Here is a 16,723-nt window from a genome sequence, read left to right as displayed (position 1 = left end):
CACAACGGCAAATTTGTAAACAAAAATTTACCTTTCGTCGCTACAAGAGATGGATACTTTGTCGAAAAGCCTGTGTCTTGTGTGCATGTTTTCGCACCTTTCCACGGCACGGCGCGGCACAGAGCTGCTCTGGTAGCTCCGAACGGCCGCACACGTCGCCTCGGACACGCCGGTTCGGCCCGCGCCCATCTCGCAGATGTTCCTCGTGCTTGTGCTGTCATATGGACCGCGACCCGAGCGGCAGCGAGCGGCAGTCGAGCAAAGTCGGGACAAGTCGGGACGGAAGGTGACAGCCGATTATGCACCGTGCGAATTACGCAAATATCTAGAAGCGCGACGCGTGTCAGGCAGGTGAGAACGCTTCTCTCGGTCCAGCAGGACACTGCCACACCCCGCGCAGTCCACCCGCCGCCCGGCCGCGCGCAATCCCTGCGACGGACAACAATAACAAGGTGCGTCTCCCGCGAGTGTCGGAGGCCGCACGAACCAAACGAATGACGGGCGGTGCAACGAGCAGCTGTGTTGTGCGTCTGACCCACGTGGCGGCGCGCCGCACTGCGCGTCGCCTTCGAGGTGGAAGGACGTGCTTTGCGTCAAATGTGCCACCGAAAATGGCGATTGCGTGTATTGGGAGGAGAGGCGAATCCCTCTTGTGCCGTGCGGCTACAGTATAAGGACGCCAACGGCCATACCATGTTGAATACACCGGTTCTCGTCCGATCACCGAAGTTAAGCAACATCGGGCCCGGTTAGTACTTGGATGGGTGACCGCCTGGGAACACCGGGTGCTGTTGGCTCCCTCTCTTCTTTCAAATTTTATGTCTCTACACCTGCCAGCCCTCTTTTCATACAAACTCTCAGGTGCGACAAAGATGCTTCCACAAGCATTTTAAACTACTGTATTAAACGAAAGATGCGAAATTACAGTAATGAACTCAGTTTGTACAAGAATGCGCGGAGGAAGAGTGATAGGAACTCGTTGAAAATAACGAAACACTGCGAATCGACAGATGTGCTCTTGAAATGCGTCAGAGCCTACTGTTTTGTAGGAGCGCTAAATTCCAAAAACTAACTACATTAAAAAAAAAAAACCTGTTCCCGTCCGACCACCGAAGATAAGCAACAACGTTTATATTCGGATCGGCGACCGCCTGGGAACTCTGGCTGTCTTCATTTCTTGCTTTCTTGTCGCTACCCCTGCCAGCCGTTTTTTCATGCTACCTTTCTCATGTGACAAAGATGCTTCGATACTGATTTTAAACTATCGTAAGATACGATATTAAGGAACTCAGTTTGAAAAGAGTGCGCCAAGGAAGACTTCCAAAGAGTCTCTGGAAATAACAAAACAGTATGAAGTGACAGAAATGTTGTGAAATACGTCAGGGCATATTGTTTTGTAGCAGTGCACAACGGCAAATTTGTAAACAAAAATTTACCTTTCGTCGCTACAAGAGATGGATACTTTGTCGAAAAGCCTGTGTCTTGTGTGCATGTTTTCGCACCTTTCCACGGCACGGCGCGGCACAGAGCTGCTCTGGTAGCTCCGAACGGCCGCACACGTCGCCTCGGACACGCCGGTTCGGCCCGCGCCCATCTCGCAGATGTTCCTCGTGCTTGTGCTGTCATATGGACCGCGACCCGAGCGGCAGCGAGCGGCAGTCGAGCAAAGTCGGGACAAGTCGGGACGGAAGGTGACAGCCGATTATGCACCGTGCGAATTACGCAAATATCTAGAAGCGCGACGCGTGTCAGGCAGGTGAGAACGCTTCTCTCGGTCCAGCAGGACACTGCCACACCCCGCGCAGTCCACCCGCCGCCCGGCCGCGCGCAATCCCTGCGACGGACAACAATAACAAGGTGCGTCTCCCGCGAGTGTCGGAGGCCGCACGAACCAAACGAATGACGGGCGGTGCAACGAGCAGCTGTGTTGTGCGTCTGACCCACGTGGCGGCGCGCCGCACTGCGCGTCGCCTTCGAGGTGGAAGGACGTGCTTTGCGTCAAATGTGCCACCGAAAATGGCGATTGCGTGTATTGGGAGGAGAGGCGAATCCTTCTTGTGCCGTGCGGCTACAGTATAAGGACGCCAACGGCCATACCATGTTGAATACACCGGTTCTCGTCCGATCACCGAAGTTAAGGAACATCGGGCCCGGTTAGTACTTGGATGGGTGACCGCCTGGGAACACCGGGTGCTGTTGGCTCCCTCTCTTCTTTCAAATTTTATGTCTCTACACCTGCCAGCCCTCTTTTCATACAAACTCTCAGGTGCGACAAAGATGCTTCCACAAGCATTTTAAACTACTGTATTAAACGAAAGATGCGAAATTACAGTAATGAACTCAGTTTGTACAAGAATGCGCGGAGGAAGAGTGATAGGAACTCGTTGAAAATAACGAAACACTGCGAATCGACAGATGTGCTCTTGAAATGCGTCAGAGAATACTGTTTTGTAGGAGCGCTAAATTCCAAAAACTAACTACATTAAAAAAAAAAAACCTGTTCCCGTCCGACCACCGAAGATAAGCAACAACGTTTATATTCGGATCGGCGACCGCCTGGGAACTCTGGCTGTCTTCATTTCTTGCTTTCTTGTCGCTACCCCTGCCAGCCGTTTTTTCATGCTACCTTTCTCATGTGACAAAGATGCTTCGATACTGATTTTAAACTATCGTAAGATACGATATTAAGGAACTCAGTTTGAAAAGAGTGCGCCAAGGAAGACTTCCAAAGAGTCTCTGGAAATAACAAAACAGTATGAAGTGACAGAAATGTTGTGAAATACGTCAGGGCATATTGTTTTGTAGCAGTGCACAACGGCAAATTTGTAAACAAAAATTTACCTTTCGTCGCTACAAGAGATGGATACTTTGTCGAAAAGCCTGTGTCTTGTGTGCATGTTTTCGCACCTTTCCACGGCACGGCGCGGCACAGAGCTGCTCTGGTAGCTCCGAACGGCCGCACACGTCGCCTCGGACACGCCGGTTCGGCCCGCGCCCATCTCGCAGATGTTCCTCGTGCTTGTGCTGTCATATGGACCGCGACCCGAGCGGCAGCGAGCGGCAGTCGAGCAAAGTCGGGACAAGTCGGGACGGAAGGTGACAGCCGATTATGCACCGTGCGAATTACGCAAATATCTAGAAGCGCGACGCGTGTCAGGCAGGTGAGAACGCTTCTCTCGGTCCAGCAGGACACTGCCACACCCCGCGCAGTCCACCCGCCGCCCGGCCGCGCGCAATCCCTGCGACGGACAACAATAACAAGGTGCGTCTCCCGCGAGTGTCGGAGGCCGCACGAACCAAACGAATGACGGGCGGTGCAACGAGCAGCTGTGTTGTGCGTCTGACCCACGTGGCGGCGCGCCGCACTGCGCGTCGCCTTCGAGGTGGAAGGACGTGCTTTGCGTCAAATGTGCCACCGAAAATGGCGATTGCGTGTATTGGGAGGAGAGGCGAATCCCTCTTGTGCCGTGCGGCTACAGTATAAGGACGCCAACGGCCATACCATGTTGAATACACCGGTTCTCGTCCGATCACCGAAGTTAAGCAACATCGGGCCCGGTTAGTACTTGGATGGGTGACCGCCTGGGAACACCGGGTGCTGTTGGCTCCCTCTCTTCTTTCAAATTTTATGTCTCTACACCTGCCAGCCCTCTTTTCATACAAACTCTCAGGTGCGACAAAGATGCTTCCACAAGCATTTTAAACTACTGTATTAAACGAAAGATGCGAAATTACAGTAATGAACTCAGTTTGTACAAGAATGCGCGGAGGAAGAGTGATAGGAACTCGTTGAAAATAACGAAACACTGCGAATCGACAGATGTGCTCTTGAAATGCGTCAGAGCCTACTGTTTTGTAGGAGCGCTAAATTCCAAAAACTAACTACATTAAAAAAAAAAAACCTGTTCCCGTCCGACCACCGAAGATAAGCAACAACGTTTATATTCGGATCGGCGACCGCCTGGGAACTCTGGCTGTCTTCATTTCTTGCTTTCTTGTCGCTACCCCTGCCAGCCGTTTTTTCATGCTACCTTTCTCATGTGACAAAGATGCTTCGATACTGATTTTAAACTATCGTAAGATACGATATTAAGGAACTCAGTTTGAAAAGAGTGCGCCAAGGAAGACTTCCAAAGAGTCTCTGGAAATAACAAAACAGTATGAAGTGACAGAAATGTTGTGAAATACGTCAGGGCATATTGTTTTGTAGCAGTGCACAACGGCAAATTTGTAAACAAAAATTTACCTTTCGTCGCTACAAGAGATGGATACTTTGTCGAAAAGCCTGTGTCTTGTGTGCATGTTTTCGCACCTTTCCACGGCACGGCGCGGCACAGAGCTGCTCTGGTAGCTCCGAACGGCCGCACACGTCGCCTCGGACACGCCGGTTCGGCCCGCGCCCATCTCGCAGATGTTCCTCGTGCTTGTGCTGTCATATGGACCGCGACCCGAGCGGCAGCGAGCGGCAGTCGAGCAAAGTCGGGACAAGTCGGGACGGAAGGTGACAGCCGATTATGCACCGTGCGAATTACGCAAATATCTAGAAGCGCGACGCGTGTCAGGCAGGTGAGAACGCTTCTCTCGGTCCAGCAGGACACTGCCACACCCCGCGCAGTCCACCCGCCGCCCGGCCGCGCGCAATCCCTGCGACGGACAACAATAACAAGGTGCGTCTCCCGCGAGTGTCGGAGGCCGCACGAACCAAACGAATGACGGGCGGTGCAACGAGCAGCTGTGTTGTGCGTCTGACCCACGTGGCGGCGCGCCGCACTGCGCGTCGCCTTCGAGGTGGAAGGACGTGCTTTGCGTCAAATGTGCCACCGAAAATGGCGATTGCGTGTATTGGGAGGAGAGGCGAATCCTTCTTGTGCCGTGCGGCTACAGTATAAGGACGCCAACGGCCATACCATGTTGAATACACCGGTTCTCGTCCGATCACCGAAGTTAAGCAACATCGGGCCCGGTTAGTACTTGGATGGGTGACCGCCTGGGAACACCGGGTGCTGTTGGCTCCCTCTCTTCTTTCAAATTTTATGTCTCTACACCTGCCAGCCCTCTTTTCATACAAACTCTCAGGTGCGACAAAGATGCTTCCACAAGCATTTTAAACTACTGTATTAAACGAAAGATGCGAAATTACAGTAATGAACTCAGTTTGTACAAGAATGCGCGGAGGAAGAGTGATAGGAACTCGTTGAAAATAACGAAACACTGCGAATCGACAGATGTGCTCTTGAAATGCGTCAGAGAATACTGTTTTGTAGGAGCGCTAAATTCCAAAAACTAACTACATTAAAAAAAAAAAAACCTGTTCCCGTCCGACCACCGAAGATAAGCAACAACGTTTATATTCGGATCGGCGACCGCCTGGGAACTCTGGCTGTCTTCATTTCTTGCTTTCTTGTCGCTACCCCTGCCAGCCGTTTTTTCATGCTACCTTTCTCATGTGACAAAGATGCTTCGATACTGATTTTAAACTATCGTAAGATACGATATTAAGGAACTCAGTTTGAAAAGAGTGCGCCAAGGAAGACTTCCAAAGAGTCTCTGGAAATAACAAAACAGTATGAAGTGACAGAAATGTTGTGAAATACGTCAGGGCATATTGTTTTGTAGCAGTGCACAACGGCAAATTTGTAAACAAAAATTTACCTTTCGTCGCTACAAGAGATGGATACTTTGTCGAAAAGCCTGTGTCTTGTGTGCATGTTTTCGCACCTTTCCACGGCACGGCGCGGCACAGAGCTGCTCTGGTAGCTCCGAACGGCCGCACACGTCGCCTCGGACACGCCGGTTCGGCCCGCGCCCATCTCGCAGATGTTCCTCGTGCTTGTGCTGTCATATGGACCGCGACCCGAGCGGCAGCGAGCGGCAGTCGAGCAAAGTCGGGACAAGTCGGGACGGAAGGTGACAGCCGATTATGCACCGTGCGAATTACGCAAATATCTAGAAGCGCGACGCGTGTCAGGCAGGTGAGAACGCTTCTCTCGGTCCAGCAGGACACTGCCACACCCCGCGCAGTCCACCCGCCGCCCGGCCGCGCGCAATCCCTGCGACGGACAACAATAACAAGGTGCGTCTCCCGCGAGTGTCGGAGGCCGCACGAACCAAACGAATGACGGGCGGTGCAACGAGCAGCTGTGTTGTGCGTCTGACCCACGTGGCGGCGCGCCGCACTGCGCGTCGCCTTCGAGGTGGAAGGACGTGCTTTGCGTCAAATGTGCCACCGAAAATGGCGATTGCGTGTATTGGGAGGAGAGGCGAATCCCTCTTGTGCCGTGCGGCTACAGTATAAGGACGCCAACGGCCATACCATGTTGAATACACCGGTTCTCGTCCGATCACCGAAGTTAAGCAACATCGGGCCCGGTTAGTACTTGGATGGGTGACCGCCTGGGAACACCGGGTGCTGTTGGCTCCCTCTCTTCTTTCAAATTTTATGTCTCTACACCTGCCAGCCCTCTTTTCATACAAACTCTCAGGTGCGACAAAGATGCTTCCACAAGCATTTTAAACTACTGTATTAAACGAAAGATGCGAAATTACAGTAATGAACTCAGTTTGTACAAGAATGCGCGGAGGAAGAGTGATAGGAACTCGTTGAAAATAACGAAACACTGCGAATCGACAGATGTGCTCTTGAAATGCGTCAGAGCCTACTGTTTTGTAGGAGCGCTAAATTCCAAAAACTAACTACATTAAAAAAAAAAAAACCTGTTCCCGTCCGACCACCGAAGATAAGCAACAACGTTTATATTCGGATCGGCGACCGCCTGGGAACTCTGGCTGTCTTCATTTCTTGCTTCTTGTCGCTACCCCTGCCAGCCGTTTTTTCATGCTACCTTTCTCATGTGACAAAGATGCTTCCATACTGATTTTAAACTATCGTAAGATACGATATTAAGGAACTCAGTTTGAAAAGAGTGCGCCAAGGAAGACTTCCAAAGAGTCTCTGGAAATAACAAAACAGTATGAAGTGACAGAAATGTTGTGAAATACGTCAGGGCATATTGTTTTGTAGCAGTGCACAACGGCAAATTTGTAAACAAAAATTTACCTTTCGTCGCTACAAGAGATGGATACTTTGTCGAAAAGCCTGTGTCTTGTGTGCATGTTTTCGCACCTTTCCACGGCACGGCGCGGCACAGAGCTGCTCTGGTAGCTCCGAACGGCCGCACACGTCGCCTCGGACACGCCGGTTCGGCCCGCGCCCATCTCGCAGATGTTCCTCGTGCTTGTGCTGTCATATGGACCGCGACCCGAGCGGCAGCGAGCGGCAGTCGAGCAAAGTCGGGACAAGTCGGGACGGAAGGTGACAGCCGATTATGCACCGTGCGAATTACGCAAATATCTAGAAGCGCGACGCGTGTCAGGCAGGTGAGAACGCTTCTCTCGGTCCAGCAGGACACTGCCACACCCCGCGCAGTCCACCCGCCGCCCGGCCGCGCGCAATCCCTGCGACGGACAACAATAACAAGGTGCGTCTCCCGCGAGTGTCGGAGGCCGCACGAACCAAACGAATGACGGGCGGTGCAACGAGCAGCTGTGTTGTGCGTCTGACCCACGTGGCGGCGCGCCGCACTGCGCGTCGCCTTCGAGGTGGAAGGACGTGCTTTGCGTCAAATGTGCCACCGAAAATGGCGATTGCGTGTATTGGGAGGAGAGGCGAATCCCTCTTGTGCCGTGCGGCTACAGTATAAGGACGCCAACGGCCATACCATGTTGAATACACCGGTTCTCGTCCGATCACCGAAGTTAAGCAACATCGGGCCCGGTTAGTACTTGGATGGGTGACCGCCTGGGAACACCGGGTGCTGTTGGCTCCCTCTCTTCTTTCAAATTTTATGTCTCTACACCTGCCAGCCCTCTTTTCATACAAACTCTCAGGTGCGACAAAGATGCTTCCACAAGCATTTTAAACTACTGTATTAAACGAAAGATGCGAAATTACAGTAATGAACTCAGTTTGTACAAGAATGCGCGGAGGAAGAGTGATAGGAACTCGTTGAAAATAACGAAACACTGCGAATCGACAGATGTGCTCTTGAAATGCGTCAGAGCCTACTGTTTTGTAGGAGCGCTAAATTCCAAAAACTAACTACATTAAAAAAAAAAAAACCTGTTCCCGTCCGACCACCGAAGATAAGCAACAACGTTTATATTCGGATCGGCGACCGCCTGGGAACTCTGGCTGTCTTCATTTCTTGCTTCTTGTCGCTACCCCTGCCAGCCGTTTTTTCATGCTACCTTTCTCATGTGACAAAGATGCTTCGATACTGATTTTAAACTATCGTAAGATACGATATTAAGGAACTCAGTTTGAAAAGAGTGCGCCAAGGAAGACTTCCAAAGAGTCTCTGGAAATAACAAAACAGTATGAAGTGACAGAAATGTTGTGAAATACGTCAGGGCATATTGTTTTGTAGCAGTGCACAACGGCAAATTTGTAAACAAAAATTTACCTTTCGTCGCTACAAGAGATGGATACTTTGTCGAAAAGCCTGTGTCTTGTGTGCATGTTTTCGCACCTTTCCACGGCACGGCGCGGCACAGAGCTGCTCTGGTAGCTCCGAACGGCCGCACACGTCGCCTCGGACACGCCGGTTCGGCCCGCGCCCATCTCGCAGATGTTCCTCGTGCTTGTGCTGTCATATGGACCGCGACCCGAGCGGCAGCGAGCGGCAGTCGAGCAAAGTCGGGACAAGTCGGGACGGAAGGTGACAGCCGATTATGCACCGTGCGAATTACGCAAATATCTAGAAGCGCGACGCGTGTCAGGCAGGTGAGAACGCTTCTCTCGGTCCAGCAGGACACTGCCACACCCCGCGCAGTCCACCCGCCGCCCGGCCGCGCGCAATCCCTGCGACGGACAACAATAACAAGGTGCGTCTCCCGCGAGTGTCGGAGGCCGCACGAACCAAACGAATGACGGGCGGTGCAACGAGCAGCTGTGTTGTGCGTCTGACCCACGTGGCGGCGCGCCGCACTGCGCGTCGCCTTCGTGGTGGAAGGACGTGCTTTGCGTCAAATGTGCCACCGAAAATGGCGATTGCGTGTATTGGGAGGAGAGGCGAATCCTTCTTGTGCCGTGCGGCTACAGTATAAGGACGCCAACGGCCATACCATGTTGAATACACCGGTTCTCGTCCGATCACCGAAGTTAAGCAACATCGGGCCCGGTTAGTACTTGGATGGGTGACCGCCTGGGAACACCGGGTGCTGTTGGCTCCCTCTCTTCTTTCAAATTTTATGTCTCTACACCTGCCAGCCCTCTTTTCATACAAACTCTCAGGTGCGACAAAGATGCTTCCACAAGCATTTTAAACTACTGTATTAAACGAAAGATGCGAAATTACAGTAATGAACTCAGTTTGTACAAGAATGCGCGGAGGAAGAGTGATAGGAACTCGTTGAAAATAACGAAACACTGCGAATCGACAGATGTGCTCTTGAAATGCGTCAGAGCCTACTGTTTTGTAGGAGCGCTAAATTCCAAAAACTAACTACATTAAAAAAAAAAAAAACCTGTTCCCGTCCGACCACCGAAGATAAGCAACAACGTTTATATTCGGATCGGCGACCGCCTGGGAACTCTGGCTGTCTTCATTTCTTGCTTCTTGTCGCTACCCCTGCCAGCCGTTTTTTCATGCTACCTTTCTCATGTGACAAAGATGCTTCCATACTGATTTTAAACTATCGTAAGATACGATATTAAGGAACTCAGTTTGAAAAGAGTGCGCCAAGGAAGACTTCCAAAGAGTCTCTGGAAATAACAAAACAGTATGAAGTGACAGAAATGTTGTGAAATACGTCAGGGCATATTGTTTTGTAGCAGTGCACAACGGCAAATTTGTAAACAAAAATTTACCTTTCGTCGCTACAAGAGATGGATACTTTGTCGAAAAGCCTGTGTCTTGTGTGCATGTTTTCGCACCTTTCCACGGCACGGCGCGGCACAGAGCTGCTCTGGTAGCTCCGAACGGCCGCACACGTCGCCTCGGACACGCCGGTTCGGCCCGCGCCCATCTCGCAGATGTTCCTCGTGCTTGTGCTGTCATATGGACCGCGACCCGAGCGGCAGCGAGCGGCAGTCGAGCAAAGTCGGGACAAGTCGGGACGGAAGGTGACAGCCGATTATGCACCGTGCGAATTACGCAAATATCTAGAAGCGCGACGCGTGTCAGGCAGGTGAGAACGCTTCTCTCGGTCCAGCAGGACACTGCCACACCCCGCGCAGTCCACCCGCCGCCCGGCCGCGCGCAATCCCTGCGACGGACAACAATAACAAGGTGCGTCTCCCGCGAGTGTCGGAGGCCGCACGAACCAAACGAATGACGGGCGGTGCAACGAGCAGCTGTGTTGTGCGTCTGACCCACGTGGCGGCGCGCCGCACTGCGCGTCGCCTTCGTGGTGGAAGGACGTGCTTTGCGTCAAATGTGCCACCGAAAATGGCGATTGCGTGTATTGGGAGGAGAGGCGAATCCTTCTTGTGCCGTGCGGCTACAGTATAAGGACGCCAACGGCCATACCATGTTGTATACACCGGTTCTCGTCCGATCACCGAAGTTAAGCAACATCGGGCCCGGTTAGTACTTGGATGGGTGACCGCCTGGGAACACCGGGTGCTGTTGGCTCCCTGTCTTCTTTTAAATTTTATGTCACTACACCTGCCAGCCCTCTTTTCATACAAACTCTCAGGTGCGACAAAGATGCTTCCACAAGCATTTTAAACTACTGTATTAAACGTAAGATGCGAAATTACAGTAATGAACTCAGTTTGTACAAGAATGCGCGGAGGAAGAGTGCTAGGAACTCGTTGAAAATAACGAAACACTGCGAATCGACAGATGTGCTCTTGAAATGCGTCAGAGCCTACTGTTTTGTAGGAGCGCTACATTCCAAAAACTAACTACATTAAAAAAAAAACCTGTTCCCGTCCGACCACCGAAGATAAGCAACAACGTTTATATTCGGATCGGCGACCGCCTGGGAACTCTGGCTGTCTTCATTTCTTGCTTTCTTGTCGCTACCCCTGCCAGCCGTTTTTTCATGCTACCTTTCTCATGTGACAAAGATGCTTCCATACTGATTTTAAACTATCGTAAGGTACGATATTAAGGAACTCAGTTTGAAAAGAGTGCGCCAAGGAAGACTTCCAAAGAGTCTCTGGAAATAAGAAAACAGTATGAAGTGACAGAAATGTTGTGAAGTACGTCAGGGCATATTGTTTTGTAGCAGTGCACAACGGCAAATTTGTAAACAAAAATTTACCTTTCGTCGCTACAAGAGATGGATACTTTGTCGAAAAGCCTGTGTCTTGTGTGCATGTTTTCGCACCTTTCCACGGCACGGCGCGGCACAGAGCTGCTCTGGTAGCTCCGAACGGCCGCACACGTCGCCTCGGACACGCCGGTTCGGCCCGCGCCCATCTCGCAGATGTTCCTCGTGCTTGTGCTGTCATATGGACCGCGACCCGAGCGGCAGCGAGCGGCAGTCGAGCAAAGTCGGGACAAGTCGGGACGGAAGGTGACAGCCGATTATGCACCGTGCGAATTACGCAAATATCTAGAAGCGCGACGCGTGTCAGGCAGGTGAGAACGCTTCTCTCGGTCCAGCAGGACACTGCCACACCCCGCGCAGTCCACCCGCCGCCCGGCCGCGCGCAATCCCTGCGACGGACAACAATAACAAGGTGCGTCTCCCGCGAGTGTCGGAGGCCGCACGAACCAAACGAATGACGGGCGGTGCAACGAGCAGCTGTGTTGTGCGTCTGACCCACGTGGCGGCGCGCCGCACTGCGCGTCGCCTTCGTGGTGGAAGGACGTGCTTTGCGTCAAATGTGCCACCGAAAATGGCGATTGCGTGTATTGGGAGGAGAGGCGAATCCTTCTTGTGCCGTGCGGCTACAGTATAAGGACGCCAACGGCCATACCATGTTGAATACACCGGTTCTCGTCCGATCACCGAAGTTAAGCAACATCGGGCCCGGTTAGTACTTGGATGGGTGACCGCCTGGGAACACCGGGTGCTGTTGGCTCCCTCTCTTCTTTCAAATTTTATGTCTCTACACCTGCCAGCCCTCTTTTCATACAAACTCTCAGGTGCGACAAAGATGCTTCCACAAGCATTTTAAACTACTGTATTAAACGAAAGATGCGAAATTACAGTAATGAACTCAGTTTGTACAAGAATGCGCGGAGGAAGAGTGATAGGAACTCGTTGAAAATAACGAAACACTGCGAATCGACAGATGTGCTCTTGAAATGCGTCAGAGCCTACTGTTTTGTAGGAGCGCTAAATTCCAAAAACTAACTACATTAAAAAAAAAAAAAACCTGTTCCCGTCCGACCACCGAAGATAAGCAACAACGTTTATATTCGGATCGGCGACCGCCTGGGAACTCTGGCTGTCTTCATTTCTTGCTTCTTGTCGCTACCCCTGCCAGCCGTTTTTTCATGCTACCTTTCTCATGTGACAAAGATGCTTCCATACTGATTTTAAACTATCGTAAGATACGATATTAAGGAACTCAGTTTGAAAAGAGTGCGCCAAGGAAGACTTCCAAAGAGTCTCTGGAAATAACAAAACAGTATGAAGTGACAGAAATGTTGTGAAATACGTCAGGGCATATTGTTTTGTAGCAGTGCACAACGGCAAATTTGTAAACAAAAATTTACCTTTCGTCGCTACAAGAGATGGATACTTTGTCGAAAAGCCTGTGTCTTGTGTGCATGTTTTCGCACCTTTCCACGGCACGGCGCGGCACAGAGCTGCTCTGGTAGCTCCGAACGGCCGCACACGTCGCCTCGGACACGCCGGTTCGGCCCGCGCCCATCTCGCAGATGTTCCTCGTGCTTGTGCTGTCATATGGACCGCGACCCGAGCGGCAGCGAGCGGCAGTCGAGCAAAGTCGGGACAAGTCGGGACGGAAGGTGACAGCCGATTATGCACCGTGCGAATTACGCAAATATCTAGAAGCGCGACGCGTGTCAGGCAGGTGAGAACGCTTCTCTCGGTCCAGCAGGACACTGCCACACCCCGCGCAGTCCACCCGCCGCCCGGCCGCGCGCAATCCCTGCGACGGACAACAATAACAAGGTGCGTCTCCCGCGAGTGTCGGAGGCCGCACGAACCAAACGAATGACGGGCGGTGCAACGAGCAGCTGTGTTGTGCGTCTGACCCACGTGGCGGCGCGCCGCACTGCGCGTCGCCTTCGTGGTGGAAGGACGTGCTTTGCGTCAAATGTGCCACCGAAAATGGCGATTGCGTGTATTGGGAGGAGAGGCGAATCCTTCTTGTGCCGTGCGGCTACAGTATAAGGACGCCAACGGCCATACCATGTTGTATACACCGGTTCTCGTCCGATCACCGAAGTTAAGCAACATCGGGCCCGGTTAGTACTTGGATGGGTGACCGCCTGGGAACACCGGGTGCTGTTGGCTCCCTGTCTTCTTTTAAATTTTATGTCACTACACCTGCCAGCCCTCTTTTCATACAAACTCTCAGGTGCGACAAAGATGCTTCCACAAGCATTTTAAACTACTGTATTAAACGTAAGATGCGAAATTACAGTAATGAACTCAGTTTGTACAAGAATGCGCGGAGGAAGAGTGCTAGGAACTCGTTGAAAATAACGAAACACTGCGAATCGACAGATGTGCTCTTGAAATGCGTCAGAGCCTACTGTTTTGTAGGAGCGCTACATTCCAAAAACTAACTACATTAAAAAAAAAACCTGTTCCCGTCCGACCACCGAAGATAAGCAACAACGTTTATATTCGGATCGGCGACCGCCTGGGAACTCTGGCTGTCTTCATTTCTTGCTTTCTTGTCGCTACCCCTGCCAGCCGTTTTTTCATGCTACCTTTCTCATGTGACAAAGATGCTTCCATACTGATTTTAAACTATCGTAAGGTACGATATTAAGGAACTCAGTTTGAAAAGAGTGCGCCAAGGAAGACTTCCAAAGAGTCTCTGGAAATAAGAAAACAGTATGAAGTGACAGAAATGTTGTGAAGTACGTCAGGGCATATTGTTTTGTAGCAGTGCACAACGGCAAATTTGTAAACAAAAATTTACCTTTCGTCGCTACAAGAGATGGATACTTTGTCGAAAAGCCTGTGTCTTGTGTGCATGTTTTCGCACCTTTCCACGGCACGGCGCGGCACAGAGCTGCTCTGGTAGCTCCGAACGGCCGCACACGTCGCCTCGGACACGCCGGTTCGGCCCGCGCCCATCTCGCAGATGTTCCTCGTGCTTGTGCTGTCATATGGACCGCGACCCGAGCGGCAGCGAGCGGCAGTCGAGCAAAGTCGGGACAAGTCGGGACGGAAGGTGACAGCCGATTATGCACCGTGCGAATTACGCAAATATCTAGAAGCGCGACGCGTGTCAGGCAGGTGAGAACGCTTCTCTCGGTCCAGCAGGACACTGCCACACCCCGCGCAGTCCACCCGCCGCCCGGCCGCGCGCAATCCCTGCGACGGACAACAATAACAAGGTGCGTCTCCCGCGAGTGTCGGAGGCCGCACGAACCAAACGAATGACGGGCGGTGCAACGAGCAGCTGTGTTGTGCGTCTGACCCACGTGGCGGCGCGCCGCACTGCGCGTCGCCTTCGTGGTGGAAGGACGTGCTTTGCGTCAAATGTGCCACCGAAAATGGCGATTGCGTGTATTGGGAGGAGAGGCGAATCCTTCTTGTGCCGTGCGGCTACAGTATAAGGACGCCAACGGCCATACCATGTTGAATACACCGGTTCTCGTCCGATCACCGAAGTTAAGCAACATCGGGCCCGGTTAGTACTTGGATGGGTGACCGCCTGGGAACACCGGGTGCTGTTGGCTCCCTCTCTTCTTTCAAATTTTATGTCTCTACACCTGCCAGCCCTCTTTTCATACAAACTCTCAGGTGCGACAAAGATGCTTCCACAAGCATTTTAAACTACTGTATTAAACGAAAGATGCGAAATTACAGTAATGAACTCAGTTTGTACAAGAATGCGCGGAGGAAGAGTGATAGGAACTCGTTGAAAATAACGAAACACTGCGAATCGACAGATGTGCTCTTGAAATGCGTCAGAGCCTACTGTTTTGTAGGAGCGCTAAATTCCAAAAACTAACTACATTAAAAAAAAAAAAAACCTGTTCCCGTCCGACCACCGAAGATAAGCAACAACGTTTATATTCGGATCGGCGACCGCCTGGGAACTCTGGCTGTCTTCATTTCTTGCTTCTTGTCGCTACCCCTGCCAGCCGTTTTTTCATGCTACCTTTCTCATGTGACAAAGATGCTTCCATACTGATTTTAAACTATCGTAAGATACGATATTAAGGAACTCAGTTTGAAAAGAGTGCGCCAAGGAAGACTTCCAAAGAGTCTCTGGAAATAACAAAACAGTATGAAGTGACAGAAATGTTGTGAAATACGTCAGGGCATATTGTTTTGTAGCAGTGCACAACGGCAAATTTGTAAACAAAAATTTACCTTTCGTCGCTACAAGAGATGGATACTTTGTCGAAAAGCCTGTGTCTTGTGTGCATGTTTTCGCACCTTTCCACGGCACGGCGCGGCACAGAGCTGCTCTGGTAGCTCCGAACGGCCGCACACGTCGCCTCGGACACGCCGGTTCGGCCCGCGCCCATCTCGCAGATGTTCCTCGTGCTTGTGCTGTCATATGGACCGCGACCCGAGCGGCAGCGAGCGGCAGTCGAGCAAAGTCGGGACAAGTCGGGACGGAAGGTGACAGCCGATTATGCACCGTGCGAATTACGCAAATATCTAGAAGCGCGACGCGTGTCAGGCAGGTGAGAACGCTTCTCTCGGTCCAGCAGGACACTGCCACACCCCGCGCAGTCCACCCGCCGCCCGGCCGCGCGCAATCCCTGCGACGGACAACAATAACAAGGTGCGTCTCCCGCGAGTGTCGGAGGCCGCACGAACCAAACGAATGACGGGCGGTGCAACGAGCAGCTGTGTTGTGCGTCTGACCCACGTGGCGGCGCGCCGCACTGCGCGTCGCCTTCGTGGTGGAAGGACGTGCTTTGCGTCAAATGTGCCACCGAAAATGGCGATTGCGTGTATTGGGAGGAGAGGCGAATCCTTCTTGTGCCGTGCGGCTACAGTATAAGGACGCCAACGGCCATACCATGTTGTATACACCGGTTCTCGTCCGATCACCGAAGTTAAGCAACATCGGGCCCGGTTAGTACTTGGATGGGTGACCGCCTGGGAACACCGGGTGCTGTTGGCTCCCTGTCTTCTTTTAAATTTTATGTCACTACACCTGCCAGCCCTCTTTTCATACAAACTCTCAGGTGCGACAAAGATGCTTCCACAAGCATTTTAAACTACTGTATTAAACGTAAGATGCGAAATTACAGTAATGAACTCAGTTTGTACAAGAATGCGCGGAGGAAGAGTGCTAGGAACTCGTTGAAAATAACGAAACACTGCGAATCGACAGATGTGCTCTTGAAATGCGTCAGAGCCTACTGTTTTGTAGGAGCGCTACATTCCAAAAACTAACTACATTAAAAAAAAAACCTGTTCCCGTCCGACCACCGAAGATAAGCAACAACGTTTATATTCGGATCGGCGACCGCCTGGGAACTCTGGCTGTCTTCATTTCTTGCTTTCTTGTCGCTACCCCTGCCAGCCGTTTTTTCATGCTACCTTTCTCATGTGACAAAGATGCTTCCATACTGATTTTAAACTATCGTAA

The 16,723-nt window shown here is 51.7% G+C and overlaps 12 non-coding genes across 12 annotated transcripts; all 12 read left to right on the top strand.

Moving 5' to 3' along the window:
• The first annotated feature begins 678 nt into the window (after positions 1 to 678).
• LOC126328237 (5S ribosomal RNA) lies at positions 679 to 797 on the top strand. The gene has a single exon (XR_007561759.1). It is a non-coding gene; the product is annotated as a 5S ribosomal RNA (ribosomal RNA).
• A 1,286-nt stretch (positions 798 to 2,083) lies between these two features.
• Positions 2,084 to 2,202, top strand: LOC126328247 (5S ribosomal RNA). Its single transcript, XR_007561769.1, has one exon. It is a non-coding gene; the product is annotated as a 5S ribosomal RNA (ribosomal RNA).
• Positions 2,203 to 3,488: 1,286 nt separating this feature from the next.
• Positions 3,489 to 3,607, top strand: LOC126328236 (5S ribosomal RNA). Its single transcript, XR_007561758.1, has one exon. It is a non-coding gene; the product is annotated as a 5S ribosomal RNA (ribosomal RNA).
• Positions 3,608 to 4,893: 1,286 nt separating this feature from the next.
• LOC126328235 (5S ribosomal RNA) lies at positions 4,894 to 5,012 on the top strand. The gene has a single exon (XR_007561757.1). It is a non-coding gene; the product is annotated as a 5S ribosomal RNA (ribosomal RNA).
• A 1,287-nt stretch (positions 5,013 to 6,299) lies between these two features.
• LOC126328234 (5S ribosomal RNA) lies at positions 6,300 to 6,418 on the top strand. The gene has a single exon (XR_007561756.1). It is a non-coding gene; the product is annotated as a 5S ribosomal RNA (ribosomal RNA).
• Positions 6,419 to 7,704: 1,286 nt separating this feature from the next.
• LOC126328299 (5S ribosomal RNA) lies at positions 7,705 to 7,823 on the top strand. The gene has a single exon (XR_007561819.1). It is a non-coding gene; the product is annotated as a 5S ribosomal RNA (ribosomal RNA).
• A 1,286-nt stretch (positions 7,824 to 9,109) lies between these two features.
• Positions 9,110 to 9,228, top strand: LOC126328298 (5S ribosomal RNA). Its single transcript, XR_007561818.1, has one exon. It is a non-coding gene; the product is annotated as a 5S ribosomal RNA (ribosomal RNA).
• Positions 9,229 to 10,515: 1,287 nt separating this feature from the next.
• LOC126328246 (5S ribosomal RNA) lies at positions 10,516 to 10,634 on the top strand. The gene has a single exon (XR_007561768.1). It is a non-coding gene; the product is annotated as a 5S ribosomal RNA (ribosomal RNA).
• Positions 10,635 to 11,918: 1,284 nt separating this feature from the next.
• LOC126328297 (5S ribosomal RNA) lies at positions 11,919 to 12,037 on the top strand. Its single transcript, XR_007561817.1, has one exon. It is a non-coding gene; the product is annotated as a 5S ribosomal RNA (ribosomal RNA).
• A 1,287-nt stretch (positions 12,038 to 13,324) lies between these two features.
• On the top strand, positions 13,325 to 13,443 carry LOC126328245 (5S ribosomal RNA). The gene has a single exon (XR_007561767.1). It is a non-coding gene; the product is annotated as a 5S ribosomal RNA (ribosomal RNA).
• Positions 13,444 to 14,727: 1,284 nt separating this feature from the next.
• On the top strand, positions 14,728 to 14,846 carry LOC126328296 (5S ribosomal RNA). Its single transcript, XR_007561816.1, has one exon. It is a non-coding gene; the product is annotated as a 5S ribosomal RNA (ribosomal RNA).
• A 1,287-nt stretch (positions 14,847 to 16,133) lies between these two features.
• Positions 16,134 to 16,252, top strand: LOC126328244 (5S ribosomal RNA). Its single transcript, XR_007561766.1, has one exon. It is a non-coding gene; the product is annotated as a 5S ribosomal RNA (ribosomal RNA).
• The last annotated feature ends 471 nt before the right edge of the window (positions 16,253 to 16,723 follow it).

Source organism: Schistocerca gregaria, unplaced genomic scaffold, assembly GCF_023897955.1.
Source record: "Schistocerca gregaria isolate iqSchGreg1 unplaced genomic scaffold, iqSchGreg1.2 ptg001105l, whole genome shotgun sequence".
NCBI lineage: Eukaryota > Metazoa > Arthropoda > Insecta > Orthoptera > Acrididae > Schistocerca > Schistocerca gregaria.
Note: the sequence above shows the minus strand (reverse complement) of the source record. Positions and strands in the feature narration are given on the sequence as shown.